Source organism: Oryctolagus cuniculus, chromosome 4 (assembly GCF_964237555.1).
Source record: "Oryctolagus cuniculus chromosome 4, mOryCun1.1, whole genome shotgun sequence".
In the NCBI taxonomy this organism is placed as follows: Eukaryota; Metazoa; Chordata; class Mammalia; order Lagomorpha; family Leporidae; genus Oryctolagus; species Oryctolagus cuniculus.
This window is the reverse complement of record NC_091435.1, coordinates 92,604,204-92,619,336: the sequence shown is the minus strand read 5'-3', so window position 1 is coordinate 92,619,336 and position 15,133 is coordinate 92,604,204. Positions and strand designations below refer to the sequence as shown.

General features: G+C 49.5%; 1 protein-coding gene across 12 annotated transcripts in view; it reads left to right on the top strand.

The window, feature by feature from the left end:
* ST6GAL1 (ST6 beta-galactoside alpha-2,6-sialyltransferase 1) overlaps positions 1-15,133 on the top strand; it is a 122,864-nt gene that overhangs the window by 42,053 nt on the left and 65,678 nt on the right. The window lies entirely within an intron of this gene.

Here is a 15,133-nt window from a genome sequence, read left to right as displayed (position 1 = left end):
CTGTGCCCCATTTATCAACCCACCCCTGAACTGTTCACCCCTCTCTCCATAAGAATCGGGACTGAGAGCTGATGTCTAGGACTTGATGAACATCGAGATAAAGTCAGTGGCCCAGTTCACAGCTCCAACATTCAGCCCTGTGGACTTCCTTGTCTCTGCCCTGGGCGGCAGAAACATTCCCCAGGAACACCGTGAACGCCCGTTGCCAGATGCAGGGTTCCTCTGGCGGCGGGCGGGTGTGGCCATTCCCCCAGCCCCAACCGGTCCCCTCCTCCCCAGCGTGTGGGTTCCTTCGACTCCTGTCCCCCGCAGAACTCTGATTCACTTCCACCATGTAGCCTTGAGCGAGGTGAATTATCTTGGCTGCTTCTGCCCAGAGAGCTCCGGGGAGAATTTGGAGCCGATGTTTTCCCTTGTCATGTTAGACTGTTTGCCAGAGTTTGCGGAAAAAGACCTGTATTATTAATGCCCCTGCTGGGAATAGCTGCGCCCTGCCAGGTTGTCATGTGAGACCTCTGAAAAGCCCTGAGTTCCAAGGCCCGCAGCTCTCCCTGGCCCGCTGGGTCAGCTGGGAAATGTGATCCCACGGAAACTGCAAGCAGCCAACGAGGGTCTGGTCAGAGCCTCAGGTAGGGGACGCGGCGGCCCAGGGAGCATCTCAGCAGGGCTGGTTCCACCTGGTGCCTCAGTGGGGCCGGCTAACTGCCTCCTGCCCCGTAAGATGAAAACGAGGATATTTGTAATCGGTTAGTGGCGTTTAGACCGTCACTGTTCCTGGTAGCATGCTCACCACTTGAAATAAATTAGTTTGAATCCTCGGGTCAAGTGTTTGCTATGATCTCCATTTATTGGATGAGAAAACAGCCCCAGAGAGGTTAAGTCATGCAGGTCAAAAAGGTGGAGCTGGGATTTGAACCCAGGTCTTTCTGGCCATTGTGAGCCTCTGGGCAGAACGGAACATTGCTCTGACTCACCTTCAGTTTGCCACTGCAGCAGTCCCAGCTCCTCAGTCTGTCATCTTTATTTCTCCCCGGGCCTGCATGTTCTAGGTGTTCCAGAATGGCCCTGAAGAGTTCGGTATCAGCAGGGTTAGGGTACGCGGGGTGGCTGGGGGTGGGGGCTGCAGGTCCAGCTTGGAGCCCGTGAAGGTGATGGCTAGCACAGTGTCCTCTAGCCACCCAATTGGCCCCTCTTCACCTCTTCATGGCCAGTTGAAGCTCCCCGTGGAATTTAGAAAAAAGCAATCTAATAGGAGAGGGCTTCAGAAAGTTCACAGGACAGTAGAATTGGAAGATAAGTTTATTCTGTACAAACATTTCTGAGATCTATGCGCATTTTTTCATTCTGTGCATTCTCTGTCAACTTTTGGAAGCCCTTGCGTTGTGTCCTTTGCTTGTTCCCAGTTTCTTATAGGATCCAGTGGGAACAGAAACACTTATGCCTGGAGCCGTTACCCCGGTGGAGGCCATTTCCCGTCATGACAGCCCTCACACCTTGCCTGCCCCGCAGCGTCCAGACACCACCCCTGAGCAGAGTGCAGAGTGTCCGGCTGTCTTGACCAAGCCTTGGCTCTGCCTGGTGAACTATTAATCCTCAGAATCCGACTTTTCTGAGTTAGCAGCATCCCAGCCCCTGCTTTGCAATGACTGCGTGGCTTCTGCCCGTTCATTTGTGGTTCTTCTCTTCCCTTAAAGCCCCCGTTGATCACCTGTACTTGGGTTTGTGTGAACAAATGAGCACTGCTAAGTAAAACCAACTGTATACTAAAGTAGGAGTCCAGGTGGCTCCACTTTAACTGAAACACCAGGTCAGGGGACTTCAGAGACAGGAGAAGTCATGGGGTAAAGGTGGGTAGCTATGGTGCTAATGATGAACTGACAGCATTATTGCCTAGAACCCCCCACCCCCACCCCAGCAGATTGGGGGAGTGGAACAGTGGGAGGCCTTATTGGGGGGTGGGGGGTGTGTGGAAGCACAAGTCTTCCTGCCTCCTAGGAGAGGGGCTCAGTCATACAGGGCTGGGTGCAGACCTGGAGCAGGACTGGGGAGTCGGGATGGTGCCATGGGGAAGGGGGCAGGGTGTGCAGCCGATGAGTAGAAGCAGAGGCAGGGGGAAGTCCAAGGTCAACGGCAGGGTCCAGGGGCATCTTGCTGGCAGGAGCTCCTGCCTGGTGCCAGCTCCTGAGGGCGTGATGCGAGCCACATCCAAGCCTGAGTTTGGATCCAGAAACTTGACAGTTTGCTTTGTGCTGCCGGGCCTCCTGTCCGTTTGATTCCCCCTTCCTGTGCTGCTAAGGCTATGAGAAGTCATTGGGGTTAGGCACCTAGCACTTTGGAGATGGTCTCATCTGAGTTTAGATCCTGGTCTTAGGCACTTTAATTGCTAATTGTGTGGCACTGGGAAAAATAATAGAGATGCTATTTTCCTAAGGTCATTAGAATCGCTGATGAAAGTGATTCTGTGCAGGGCTTTCTATGTGCCAGGCCTTGTGCTCAGGGTTTCTGACTGTTGAATCATTTATTTCTCTTGAATACAGTGTAAGCATGCGGGGACTATAGAACTGTTGTAGAAAAGTTGAATTCAAATCCACGCACAATTGTTTCAAAATATACACAACCCAGGAAGTTTTGGGAGACCCCTCTGTAGATGCTGTCATCATTTTGAAGGCATAGACATGTTCCTGAGGTTCAGAGGAGCTAAGTAGCCTGAGGTCACAAGGCAAATAAATGATGGAGTCGTTTCACGGAGCCGTGCGTGTCACACCTGAATTACTATGCCAACACTCTCCAGTTTGCCCAATCCCGACTTGTGTAGGGCTCTTGTTAAAAGAACAGTTCCCAGGCTCTTGCTCATATGATGACTCAGCCTGGCTGGGGAGGGGCCCGGGAGAGCAGCAGTGGGTGTAACAGGCAATCGATGGTATTAAGGGCCTGGCAAGTATAGGAAACACTTTGTTGTGTTTTGCTGCCTGTAGGGTGTGGCTCGTGGTTGGCACTCTGAATGTTAGCTGTTCCTGCTTTGATATGGGAGAACCAAAAGGCTATCTTATTGTGAAAGGACAGCCAGCTTCTAAAAGCGCTATGGTTCTAGAACCACATCTTAAAGACAGAAGTCAAGGGGAAATAGGTTCTGTGTCTGCCAACCTGTGGTATATCCTAAAACTCTGGTCTCAGAGCTGTCTCTAGTTGGCATGAACTGCCTTCAAAAGTCCCTGCTACTTGAGATCAAGCAGTTGGCGCCAGCAGGCATTGGGGGTGGTTGAGGTCACTTCTCCAAGGACTTGGGGATCAGTCTGTGTGTGCTGTAGTGCAAACATGACGTGATGGGCATTTCTGCAAACAAGGGGACTTCCTGTGTCCTGGAGGAAGGGGAGAGGGACAGCTAAGCTAGGGAAAGAAGGAACCCACCTCTGGGAGGGACAGAAAAAGGAGGTGTTAAAAGAAAAGCTTCAGACAGAATTAGTGTAACAGAGTTTATTTGAGCAAAGAGCAGTTCATGAATCCGGCACCAGTCAGAAGCAGAAGAGGTGCAGGGAGCACCGTGGCAGCCACATAGATAGAGAGCTTTTCTAGACGGATGCAGAAGAAGGACAGTGCGTTTGATTGGCTAGAGTGGAAAGGCCCCAGGTAGAGGTCAGTTGTTGGTTTCTGATTGGGAGCGTCTCTAGTTTTGTTTGCTGCTCGTGTTGAGTTGGATTTTGATTTGCTTCCACAGGACCCTCATTGTAGAAACCACCTCTGGCTAATGGCCTCCTTCTCACTTGCCTTAGCAGAGAGATGGCTGAGGCTGACGCGAGCAGGTCCTTCAGGGCCGTCACTCCCTGCCCTGTTCCCCAGGGGCCTGCTCTGAAGTCTCCTGTAGACTCCTCACCATGCCACCATCGCACTAACGCACTTCATCCTCCTTGGGGACTGATGGTTGCCAGGTGTCTTTCTATCTCTCATTTGCATCTCAAGGATTCTGTCCCATCAGAGCCTGGAGAAAACTCAGCCTTGTCCGTTGACCTTCTGTGTCCAACCTCAGCCTTGATGACAAAACCCAGCCAAAGTGATTTTCTTTAAAAAAATTTTTTTCATTCAGGGTTGGCATTTGTCACTTATTTGTTGTTGTTTTTTTTTTTTTTTTTTTTATTTTATTTTTGACAGGCAGAGTGGACAGTGAGAGAGAGAGAGACAGAGAGAAAGGTCTTCCTTTACTGTTGGTTCACCCTCCAATGGCCGCCACGGCCGGTGTGCTGCGGCCGGCGCGCTGTGGCCGGCGCACCGCACTGATCCGAAGCTGGGAGCCAGGTACTTATCCTGGTCTCCCATGCAGGTGCAGGGCCCAAAGACTTGGGCCATCCTCCACTGCACTCCCTGGCCACAGCAGAGAGCTGGCCTGGAAGAGGGGCAACCGGGACAGAATCCAGCGCCCCGACCGGGACTAGAACCCGGTGTGCTGGCGCCGCAAGGTGGAGGATTAGCCTAGTGAGCCGCGGCACCGGCCCCTTATTTGTTTTAAAAGTTGCATTTGTTTGAAAGGCAGAGAAACAGAGCTCTTCCATCTGCTGGTTCATTTCCCAAATGCCTGCAACAGCTGGGGTGGAGCCAGGCTGAAGCCAGGAGCCAGGAACTTCATTCAAGTCTCCACGTAATTGGCAGGGACCCAACCACTTGAGCCATCACCTGCTGCCTCCCAGGGTGCACATTAGCAGGAAACTTGAATTGGATGCAGAGCCAGGACTCCAACCCAGGCCCTTTGGTAGCAAATGTGGGCATCCCCAAGCCATGTCTTAACCACTGCACCAGATACCTCCCCCTCTTCTAACCTAGGTCTCTGTGGCTCAGCAATTGGGATTAATTATACTTGTATCATTTTGCTTTGTTGGCATAACAGGAAGTCCTGCTCCTTCTGGTGGGGAGGAAACTTATTGATCACCCTGGGTGATGATAGCGATGCTATCTACAGATTATATCAAAGGGATGACAGTCATTACATTCACACTCAGAGTCATCCCTAACCTTTGGAAATGCAGATAACCATGACCTTCCTCAAGTTGTCTCTTGGTGACGGCTGCAGAGACTGACTGCTGACTGCCTGGTGAGGCTTCATTCATGGTAAGAATGGTGACAGGCTGTGGGAGTGTGTGTCTGCAAGGCACTGTGGCTTGGAGGCAGGCATGTTGAGATCCAGAAAGCTGGCCACTGCTGAGGAGTAAAGCTGGGCAGCTGAGGTGACAGGGAGAGAGCATACGCTGTTCACCATTTAACCAGCCTGGGACCGAAGGGGCCCGAGTTCCTCAGTGTCTGTGCGTTATGCTCCAGGACATGGCGTCTTCTCGTGTAGAGATTTGATGTGTTAGGAAAATGAAAATCCTGCAAGAAAGGCAGGAGAACTTGAGGGCTTTTCCAATTCCAGTTTTATTTTTGGTAGCTGTGTACAGATCTTGCTGTTTTGGTTCTCTTCATTCTTGCACTCATGTTAAGACGGAAGTTCCTCCACCCTGGTTCCCTTTTTAATGGGCTGTTTGTCACATTTCCTTCCAGCAGTGCGTTGGCTTCCTACAGAAGCCTGGCACTCTCAGACATGAGCCGTTCTGTCTTCCGTCCCCTCCCTGACCACTCATGATGTCCCCCATGGGTGGCATCTCTGCCAAAACCCTGCTCACATCTCCTCTCCTTCTCGAATCTTCTGACGACTGCCAGCCATTGCACAGATAGTCCCGGTTTTCATTCTTGATCCCAGTCCCCATCGATCGTCATGTACAGTATGCTCACTAACGCATAACTCGCTCTTTCATGGTGGTGGTCTTAATTACATTTATTCTACTGTTTTGGCTTCTGTCTCGGGGGTGCTGAGTTTGCCTCTCAGAACTCCTTGAGGCTGGGCACTGTAGTTGATAGAGAGGTAGTGGTTGTTGTATTCTAATTTCACACAGTGTCTAGTAGATGATAGGTTGCCCATAAAGTTGTTTTCTCGTTCTTTCAACAGATGTTTATTGTTTACTGGATGCTTACTGCGGTCTGGGCACTGGACATAAAGGTGGCAGGGATGTGGAGCTCATTATTGCTTGACTCTTTAAATGCTTACAGTTTTTTTTTTTTTAAATTTTATTTATTTATTTGACAGGTAGAGTTATATACAGTGAGAGGGAGAGACAGAGAGAAAGGTCTTCTATCCGCTGGTTCACTCCCCCATTGGCTGCAACAGCCAGAGCTGTGCCAATCCAAAGCCAGGAGCCAGGAGCTTCTTCCAGGTCTCCCACGCAGGTGCAGAGGCCCAAGGACTTGGGCCATCTTCTACTGCTTTCCCAGGCCATAGCAGAGAGCTGGATTGGAAGAGGAGCTGCCGGGACCAGAACTGGCGCCCATATGGGATGCCTGTGCCGTAGGCAGAGGATTAGCGTACTGTGCCACAGCACCAGCCCTCATGCTTTAAGGGAAGACAGATGACAGATATGTAAGCAAATTAGAAGAGTTCTTTTTTTTTTTTTTTTTTTTTGAAAGATTCACTCTATGGGGCTGGGATTGTGGCACAGTGGGTTAAGCCACTAGATCTGCATCCCATATAAGCACTGGTTTGAGTCCTGCCTGTTCTGCTTCCTGCAAATGCACCTGGGAAAGCAGCAGATGATGGCCCAAGTACTTGGGACTCTGCCACTCATGTGAGACCTGGATGAAGTTCCTGGCTTCTGGCTTCAGCCTGGCCCAGCCCTGGCCATTGAGGCCATTGCAAAAAGTTAGTGAAAAAATGGAATTAAATGATGTTTATTTTGGTGCAAAAGATTGAAGTCTGTGCATAGTTATTATGATGTGCAAGGTAATTTACATAAATTGCCTAATTTTCCCCTCAAAATAGCCTGAACAGCAGACACTGTCACTCTGTCCACTCTGAAGGTGAGGAAGCAGGCAGCTGGATAGCCTGTGCCAGATCACACAGCTGGGACGTGGCAGAGTTAAGTTTAAACCCAGGAGCCCTGGCTGCAGCACGAAGACCCCGGCAGCTGGGCTGGAACCTCCCCGAGTGGATCCAGACCACCCCAAGGGCATGCGTGCTAGTGACCCCCACGATTCTGTCTCCAGCCTGCCCTGGCCTTAGTCTCCGGATTCCCTCCCAGGCTGCCCCCGCCACACTCTGATAGTCTGATCCACGCCCACGATGCCCCAACTCGGCTGCTCGTCTTCTCCGTCCCAGGTCTGCTCTCCCCTCAGATCTTGGTTTCCCATGGCAAACAGCAGCATCCTTGCTTTGGCTGCCGAATCTTCTCCCACTCCCACCTTGTAACCATGCAGCACGGGTGGTTTTCAAAGCACTAAAATCTAAAATACATCCACTGTTCACCACCTCTGCTGCAACCCCGTGCTCCACGCCAGGAGCGTCTGTCACCAGGGTTACTGCTGTGGTCTCCTGGACATCTTGTCCCTGTCCCCGCACAGCAACCTGGGCAATCCTGGGGACATTTAAGTCCCATCATGTTGTGCCTCTGCTCAAACCCCATGGTGGCAGCCATTTAATTGAGCAAAAACTAAGTCCTTGCCGTGTCCTGTAGAGCTCCATGCAGTCTCCCCGACTCCGTTGTCTCCGTTCCTCTCCAGCCCTCTCCCTTCTCCTCGCTGGCTCCTGTCTCACACACACAGGGCACACTCCTGCCTGGACGCTTTGCACGGGCCCTCCCGCTTCCCCAGCTATTGTGGAGCTCACTCCTGCAGCACCTGGCATTCATTCTCTGCTCCAATGTCCCCTCGTGGATGCCTCTTCCAACTGCCCTTTTGAAAAGGGAAACTTGCCGCAGCCTAGCGCTCCCAGACCCCCGTCCCCCGCACTTGTCTTGTGCTCTCTTTTGTTTCCTAGAGGCTTAGCATCTTTTTCTTTTTAAAGATTTATTTATTTGAAAGGCAGAGTGACAGGCAGAAATGGGGTGGGAGGGAGAGAGAGAAAGAATATCTTTGCCAGCATGTGTACTCCCCATATGCTTGCAACTGCCAGGTGTGGGCCTGTCTGAAGCCAGGAGCCTCCAACTCCATCCAGGTGACCATGTGGGTGCAGGAACCCAGGTACGTGGGCCGTCTTTCACTGCCTTCCCAGATGATGGGTCTGAAGCAGACCGGCCTGCACTCCAACCGGTGCTCCCATATGGGATGCCAGCTTGTCTAGCAGGTACTAAATCCACCGCGTGGCAATGCAGGCCCGCTCAGCGTTTTTTAAGATACTAACTGACATAGTCCTTTGGTACATGTTTGACTTTTGAATCTTCCTCTGCTAGAATGGAAAGCTCCAGGGGTGGTTTATCCTCATCTGGTGTCACTAAGACTTGTGCTGAGCACAGAGAAAGTCATCAATGCATTTTTTAAACGAGTAAATGTAACATGTAAAGTTTCCATGCAGCCTCCATTTTCAACCTTTTTCTGAAGGATGTGGTCTGGAGTCTCCGGGCTGGGGGAGTGCCCCAGGAAGTTGGCTACATGGATGGGGGGATCTTCTGTGGGCAAGGTGCACAGGGTCCCTGGGGCAGGTGGGTGTCTCAGGGTCCAGGAAACTGGTCCTCTGAGCAGAGTGAGACGGAGGGGCACCTGGAGGGCAAGGTGGAGACCCAAGGGGCCTGACAGAAGTCTGCGGAGGAGAGGAGTCTCTGAATTTTCCAATTGGAAGGGCCGGTTCTGTGGAGTGCAGGGCCAGGAGGGGCGGAGTGTAGTTATTTGAGGAACAAGTGGAGAGTGGGGAAGTGTCCACAATTCAAGAGCCCCTGCTCTGGGGAAGGCAAGGTTAAGTTGCTGTTTGAGGAAGTGGTTTGTTTGATTTTTTTTTAGCTGTAAAAAAAAAAATTATATTCTTTTGTGTGTGGGTGGGTGGGTGGGGGGGTGACACAGTTAGCGAATAACATCCAGCCTGGCTTATGAAACATACAAATGATGAGTGCTCCATGCCATGGAGTTGCTGCTTCGTCCAAACCCCCGTCACGGTGCTTGGCACACACAGTGGGTCCACAATCAAGCTTTGTTGAGACAAGATTGAATACTGTAGAAGTTAGTGCCAGATTCAAGAGTGTCTGACGGAGGAGGAGGCCCTTTGGCTGGTGGGGTCCCTCTCTCCCGAGGACACACTCGTGCCTGGGGAGGCAGCTGTCTGTATGCAGTTACATTTTGGTGTTGGCTTCACTGCACAACAGTTGTGATATTAGGAGATGGATCTTGACTTGAGTGGCTTGAAGGAGGAACTCACTCCTGCTACCTCAGAGTCCTGCCCAGAGGGGAGGGAGGGGAGTGGGAAATTGGCTCTGGACTCATGGTCAGAGCCCGGGGCTGGATCAGCTCCAAATTACGTAAAGTTGAAGCATCCCTCGGGGGCTGGATTTCTGTGATCTAAGATCATCTCCTTTGGGACTTCATAAAAAGAATAGCGTCAGGAAAGGTAGGAAGAAAAGGAGCTGAGACTTGCAAAAGCATTTAGCACCAAAGATTTCTCTCTCTTGTTTAAAAAATCCCCATTATAAATAAGTGCTATGCAAAGAATACAGGCTTAGTTCTTTGGTGGTGGTAGATGACATCATGTTCACAGATGTCCTGGGATAGCACAGGACTATTTGACTCCTGTTTTATTCCCACCTTTTAAAAAAAGAGACAGATTGGTAGACTGCACAGGAAAGAGTGAAAGAAAGATAGGAAACCCTCAAGTGTAGAAGGTATTGTATGTTTTGGAACTATGCCAGGCACACATACACCTTGCAACCATGTTGTCTGGTAAAGAGCGTTAGGTCAGTGTTCTAAGTAGGTCACAGCCAACAGTGTGGAGAGGGAATAGAATAAGCTGTGGGAGAGAAATTTGAAGACCATGGCCAATGAGGAGAGAGTCCAAGAAATGTAGACTTGGAGGCAGCCAGATTCCTCGGTGCCTAACATAGTGTCTCATGCTTCGGAGAATCTTGAGAAATGGTTATTTATTGAAGGGATGGATGGTTGGTCTGAATGAACTACCAGAGCGCTGAGCAAACTTGCAAATGTTTCTCACTGAAGTGCTGTTGGAAGTCCTCAAGTTCTTATTAGAGAATGAGAGAAGAATAGTGGGGGAGAAATAGGATTTAAATTTTCAAAAGGGCTAATGACAAACCAACCACACCGGGCAAAACTGAGATGGCCAATGTAAAATGCATAGCACATGGTGGGACTCACTAAGTGATAATTATAATACTTACGGGAACTGTTAATTATCATTTGATAAACATTTGCCTGCAGCTTCTCTGTACCCTGGGACATGAGACAGAGAATTATGCCTGGGTTCTCTTAGTTTGGGGCTCATAATGGGAACAACTGTGACTTTTCTCTCTGCAGTGTCCTGTAATGTAAGGTAATATCCTTCCCAAATAGTGGTCATGCCCAGCCTCATCGTTAGCTGCTCCTTGTGGAATTTGCATTTGGCCTCCTGACCTGGGTTTGAAAGACCATCACCCAAGCAACCCCTCAATGTCCAGACATTTTTGTACATACAGAAATATGGAGAAACTATAATTTATGTGGACCGTGTTGCTAATTCGTGAAGAACTCTTCTGTTAGACAACAAACGTCTCTATACACTCAGTAACTCAGGATTTAGATTCTCATAGACGAGATGGGGAATGTAGACTGGATGATGGTTCAGTTGGCTTAAAAGTAGTGCTTCTGTGGCTATCATTAATGGCTGCTGATGAGCAGTGGCCATGGGGAGAGTCCCTTTCCCCAACTCTAACCCCTGATTTGGATGAATACTTAGAGGAATGCTGATCGCATTTCGGAATAATGTAAAACCAAGAGGAATGGCAAATATTGCCGGAATCAAAGTTCTCTGTAAGCTTAAAGAAGGATTGAGTGAAGAAAGAATGTACCAAAATCAATGTAAAAACCAACCTGTAGGCTCCAAATGCCAAGTGAGGTAGTGGGGAGGTGAGCTAAAGAGCAAGACTTAGAGCAAACGGCAGTGAGCTTGATTTCAGGGCACTCAACTCAGTGGGAGTCATTAGTCTGAGGCTACTAACAATCTGCCAGGACCGTTGGCTGTTTGCTTCATAAAGGTATCTATCGCATACTAGAGAGTCACATGTAGGTTCTTTTAAACAGTGATGTGGGCACATAGGAAAAGGCCCTTGGAGGTGAGCAGGAAACTTAGGGGGCTCACAAACAAGATTATCTCAGGAACGATTCAGAGATAGCTTGGAGAAGAGAAGATTTAGCGGGTGCCATAGTCTTAAAGGATTGTGTTTTTTGGAAACAAGGATAGGAATTTGTTTTACTCTAGAAAACAGAACGGGAACCAGCAGGTGGAAGCTGAGGGGGATAGACAGGAGTTTACACTAATCTAAGTGAAAAGTTGGTCATAATTAATACTTGGTTCTCTGCAGATGCGCTGGCTGGAAAAATAGATCATCATTAGGAATGAACTTCAAAAAGTTCATGGGAAAATGAAATTAAAATATAAGCTTATTTGGCTGCAAAAAATTTGGAAATCCACATATAGTTTTTTATAATATGTGATTTTTATGAACTTTTGGGAGACCTCTCATATTATAGCTTGTGTGAGTAGATGCTGGCTGCCATTTTACTGTTGCTATTGAGTGGAGAACTTGTCAGGCGGAGGGCTGACCTGACTGTCCAACTAAGGACTTTTCTAACTGTGACAGTTTGATGCTAGTTGGGCTCCACACCCCTTATAGAAGGGAACTCGGGCAACACTGTTGGCAGAGTGATAGGAGGGGAAATCTTGCGATCTTCCTATATTTGATTTGCTTTCAGCATTGAGGACATATCCATTTTGGGTTTAGCAAAATAATGAGCATCCTGAAGTGCCCACCAGGTAACATTTACTATTTGAAAAATAGCAGCCTAACTTCAGGCATTGAATTTGAGTGTCTTGTCTTCTGCCTGGCAACCTCAGGGACCCAAGGACGTCCTGGCTTTCCTTCTAGCATTGTTGCACACACTTCCAGGTCCAGCCCTATTTCTTCACAGCAAATGGCACACGGTGGGCACAGCTCTTCTTCCTCATCCACGTGTCCCTGCGATCTGAACCACTCTGCACACTCCCTGCCTTCCGTGTCTTACTGTCTCCTTATCTTCAGCTTCTCCCTGGGGAAGTAAAACAGCAGCACCCACAGCACCATGTCAGTTCAACTCTACTAAGCAAGTGTTTAAAAAGAGAGAGATGGAGAGGGAGTAATTGAAACAGTGTGGACAGGTCCACTCAGGCAGCTTAAGTACCCCCTGCTCATGTGCAGCTGGGGGACAGAACCGGGGTTTCCTCTGCCTGTGGAGGTTGAGCATCTCGTGCAGCCCATATTGCTCCTACTAGAGTAGCATTGCACTAAACCAAAGCCGATTGCTTCCTTTGGCACCTGGAAGAAAACCAGGGGCCTTCTGTGGGGCTGGAGGCTAATCTGGCTGTGCTAGACATAGGGAGCAAACAGTGCGAGGGGTGTGCAAACAGAGCGTGGGGGCTGTGTGTATGGCTGATTTAAAGTAGCAGCACTTTTGTGTGTTTAACATCCAGGTACTGCACATGAATATCCACACAAAATAAGATATTATTTTAACTGAGTTCCAATTCAGCTATTTATGTTTTCATTTCACCAGTAAATACTTCAGTATGTATGTGTAAAAGATAGGGAAACTTTAAAAATAAAAACAGCTTAAGGACAATATTTAAATAATGAGCATAATATCCTTAGATAAGGAGTCAATATCAAGAATTCCCCAATTGTCATATGTATGTGTGTATGTATATAAATGTATATTTGTGGATATTTGTATGTATGTGTATATGTGTGTATATTGTATATGTATAGTTTTTGAAATGGTTTATTTATTCAAATCAGGATCCAGATATTGCTCCCATATTGCAATAGGTTGATGCAACTTTTATAAGAAAGCTGTTTATTTATTTGAAAGGCAGAGTTACAGAGAGAGAGAAAGAGGGAGAGAGAGAGAAAAAGAGAGATCCTCCATCCACTGGTTCACTCCTTAGATGGCTACAATGGCTAGGACTGGAACAGGCCGAAGTCAGGAGCCAGGAGCTTCATCTTGGTCTCCGGTGTGGGTGCAGGGGCTCAAGCACTTGGGCCATCTTCCACTGCTTTTCTAAGGTGCATTAGCAGGAAGCTGGATCAGAAGTGGAGCAGCTGGGATTTGAACCAGGGCACTTATGGATTGTTGGTGTTGCAGATGGTGGCTTTACCTGCTATGCCTTGGTGCCAGTCCCTGACTTTTAAGACTCTTAAAATGCTTTTAAGCAAGAGTTTCTGAAAGGAGGGAGAGTGTTTGGTATAGCAGTTATGACACTGCTTGCGACACATCTCATATCTGAGTGCCTTGTTCCTGATTCCAGCTTCCTGCTAATGTCCACCCAGCAGGCAACAGATGATGGCTCAAGTAGTTGGATCCTTGCCACTCATGTTGGAAACCGGGATTGAGTTTGTGTCTCCTGGCTTTGACCTGTTGTGGATACTTGGTGTGTGAGCCAGCAGACGAGAGCGAGCTCACGCTCTCTCTCTGTCTGTTTTTCTTTGCCTTTCAAAACAAAGTAAAAAGAGTAGGCCCTCAGGTGCGGGATATGGCTCTGCTCTCTGCAGACACAGCGGTGCACAGGCCTGCGGCTGCAAGGGGGCATAGGCGCTCGAAACGCCCACCGCTGCTTTCAGAAATGCTGCTTCTCACCATTTTTGCCTTTCTGCTCTTAAATGAAACTCTGATCTTGAGGTTCGTTGCCTGTTTTGGTGTTTGAATACCAGTCTAAAGCACAAGTCAGGGGTAGAAATCTCAGCTTCAGATCTCCCCCATGAGGCTGGCTACATTTCCATTTCCTGGGCTGTTCTTACAGAACATTGCATTTTTAAGAAGAGTTTGCAGCTTAGTTTAATTACAAATGATCTAGCTCTTCTTCTGGAATTGAGAAGGGACGTGTTAGGACACAGCGCAGCTTTGTGCTTTCCATGCTTTTTGGCCTTGGAAGAAGTAGCTTGAGCATAGGTGGTAAGGAGGAATTTCCTGGTTAAAAATAGGAACAGGATGTCTTGTGATGGGAGCTCCTGCACTCACCAGCCTCTCTGTGCAAATAGCTGAGTGCATGCAGTTGCCCCAGGTGGCACCTAAGCACCCAAGAGCCTGCTGCACACATCACTGTGTGGACGGCTGGGTGAGCTGGGAGAGTCTGAAGAAGCAAAGGCAAAATGGCAATGTAGGCAGACCTGTCTGTAGGCAGACCTGTCAGCCAGGGACCTCCCTAAGCTGCAGTGTGGCAGCCGAGGATATGTTGACTGCAACCGAATTCCACGCCCAGTCACACCTTAAACCCTCCTGTTTTGCAAGCATCTGCACCCCAGAGGCCTTCCTGTGGCCCGTTGCATGCATGCCCCCTGCCTCTCACGGCTTTCCCGGTCCCGGCGTGCTCAGTGCCTTCATCACGGGCGCTATCCCTGCGGCATTGTCAGCTCTTGGGTGAGGGCGTCTCCACTTGGAGCTCTTCACGCCTCCTCACTTAGCACGTTCGTGGGAGTGGGAAGGGTCTGTTGCAACGCCGGGCTGGGGCTGTGTTGGGGACAAGTGTGGGTATTCTTGGGGGAAATTTAAATGTTTGGAGACCTAGAAAATAATTAGCAGTCAGTGCAAAATGGAAGGCACAGACTATCAGGGGACACAAAGCAGGGCTGCCCTTCCCCTCCCCTTTTGAACCTGACCTCTGCCTCCTGTGATGGACAGGAAGCTGGAAAGCGACAGAGCTGGATTCTGACCAGGTCTGTACCTCCGCTCCCCACCTGGCAGCCGGCCAGCCTGAGGCAGGAGCCGTTTGACCTGGGCCTGGAAGGATGGTGACAACTGAATAGGTGGAAAAGAGCAGTGGCCTTGACGTCGGGTTGTTCCCTAGAAGCGGCTGCCACTGGCATTGCGGCTGCCGTCCGTGGCAGGGAAGGGGGCCCGGTGCGGAGCCTGGAAAGCTGACTTCTGCCTCATGGTCCAGGTGGCCCTAGAGGAGGCAGCTGCAGACCCTGGGGAGGTCAAGGAGCCGCTGTCTTCAAAGGCACAGGAGTGCTTTCTCCAGGCAGTGAGCCTCTTCTGGGGCGAGGGCCCCACGAGCACCACTTCCTTGATAGAAAGAACGTGGTGTTCAGGTTGTAAGGCCTGAGAAGAGCTCAGC